We start from the raw sequence: 2,283 nt of genomic DNA, 5'->3' as shown, positions 1-2,283 counted from the left end.
AACCGCCAGCCTTCTGGTGAGCAGGCAAGTGTCTTAGCCACTATGCTACCAGAGCTCCCTGACTTTGATTATATCCCACCTAAATTTAGGGACCATCTGAAGAATAGATTTGATGCGTTGAAAAGTGGCTTGGGTTAGGTGTACCTAGGTTCTCAAGGTGACACCTTTGCTTTTACACTTTAAAGAGGTCTTTTGCAGCAGATTTGCCTAATTTCTCTTTTATGCTCCCCCTATAAGATGCTCCTTTTTTTAAAATTTTATTCATTTTCTTATTGTTGTTGAGAATATACACAGCAAAACATATGCCAATTCAACAATTTCTGTACATACAATTTATGATATTGGTTATATTCTTTGAGTTGTGCAGCCATTCTCACCCTCCTTTCCTAGGGGGTCTTTAAACCGACTGGTGGGTTCAAACTACTGACGTTGTGGTTAGCAGCCCAATGCTTTAACCACAGTGCCAACAGAGTCCATTTAGTTGTGGAAGGCAGGCAAAAATTATCCTTAATTTTCCCCTTCATTGGAAAAGCTCAGCTTTTGTTTTTAAAACAGTAACTCCAGGCCTCAGAGCCTTGCTTGACTGCCAAGCTGGTGTCATTATTGTCTTATTAGAAGGTAATCATGTGTCTATCATTATGATTATGAGATTCGTTATCAGATAAATCGTCAGAATGTGTGGAGTGGGAAGCAGAGCCTGGGGGCCCAGGTTACAAGGCAGCTCTCTGTGTCTCCTGCTTTGCCTGGAATAGAGTTCCCAGCCCTGCACAGCCCCACTCCAGCCATGTTGAATTGGAAATGGATCCCATCAGTTCCCCCTCATGAACTGTGCTTTGAATACTTAGGGGAGAAAAGATGGCCCCATCAAATGCTCCAAGGCATCCCACTCTGCAGCAAGCTTCCTGCCCAAAGGCACTCACTCAGCTGTCTCATTCCATGGGCCAGGAAGCCTACCAGGCCATGTCTTGCTGGTCTCCTGGTTCTACTGCCTCTACTGCCACTGTTTTACTGCTACAGCCTCTCATCACCTCTCCAGTATTGCAGCTTTCTCTCTCCTGGTTTGAGGAAGTACAGGGTAAGGATTTCAGGTCCAAAGGACATGTTCCACTCCTCCTGGCTCTTCTTTCTTGATAATAGTGAGATTCTCCCCTTTCTACATCTAGAATGGCTCATTTTAAGCTTAGCAGGATGGCAAAACACATTAGTGTTCCATACATCTTATTTCCATGGTCCCAATCACACAAGAGTGCCATGTTCCTTAATTAGATGTTTAGCGAAGTATCCAGTCCACTTGATGGGCCTCAAGCATCTCACATTTGTGTATTCTTACCCAGTCATTTGGTAGAAGTTTAAAAGACCCATATTAAAGAATTCACTGCACCACATAGAGAGAATAGCATCAACAGGTCAAACATTGGGAGAAGATCAATTCTCCATCTAAAAATAACAGAGATGGGACAATACCAAGTAGGTTTATAATCTGAGCAGTGATATTCTTTAAAAAATTGAAAACAGAACCCTTGAACCAGAGGATGAGATCATTTGTAGAGGAGGACACTGTGTCTCAGTACAAAGCAGGGTGAAAAATAACCAAATTAAGACCTGGGGAGTAAAGCCAGTTGCCTCTCACTTTCTTACGCACCACAAAATCACCTGCAGAAAAAGCATTTGTCCAATTGTTGATTTCTGCTTCATATTTGGTGGGATTTAGTAGATAAAATGACTGTTATATCTAAAAAGATTTCCTTTACCCTCATTTCTACACCTCTGTGCAGACAGCCACAAATGGATTCATAAGAAGAAAAGAAACTTAAAAAACAAACAAACAAGACCCCACCAAGGATTCCTGAAAAGAGAGGCCAATTCTATGCTATAATACTTCTTTTAGACCTAGACCAGAGATCCACACTTAGATTTGCCCAGCACAAACTTCCCCACCTACCTCTGATCCACTCACATCTTCCTGTATTCTTCTATGGAATCCTGAATGTTCCTCATCTCTGCTTTCTGCCTGGACTTTTCTGCCATGAATTTGTCAACATGTCTCCTCAGTCTCCTAATACAGCCCTCAAAAATGGGCTCCAGGCTGGCAGTGCAGGTGCTGATATCCAGCTGCTGCAGCTCCAGGAACCACGTCTGAAGTCAGGCATCAAAAGGTTCCCCAAGTGAGGACCATCATGGGCTTGAAAAGCCCCAGCTGGCCAGGCCAGGCAAGAGGAATAAGTGATTCCAGTTTGGCCTTAACTCCTGACTTTCTTTGAAGGAGCCCTATTATTTGAAGAA

The sequence above is a fragment of the Orycteropus afer genome, unplaced genomic scaffold, assembly GCF_000298275.1.
Source record: "Orycteropus afer afer isolate SDZICR_OR568_19922 unplaced genomic scaffold, OryAfe1.0 scaffold00247, whole genome shotgun sequence".
Classification (NCBI taxonomy): Eukaryota; Metazoa; Chordata; class Mammalia; order Tubulidentata; family Orycteropodidae; genus Orycteropus; species Orycteropus afer.
This window is presented reverse-complemented; position numbering follows the sequence as displayed.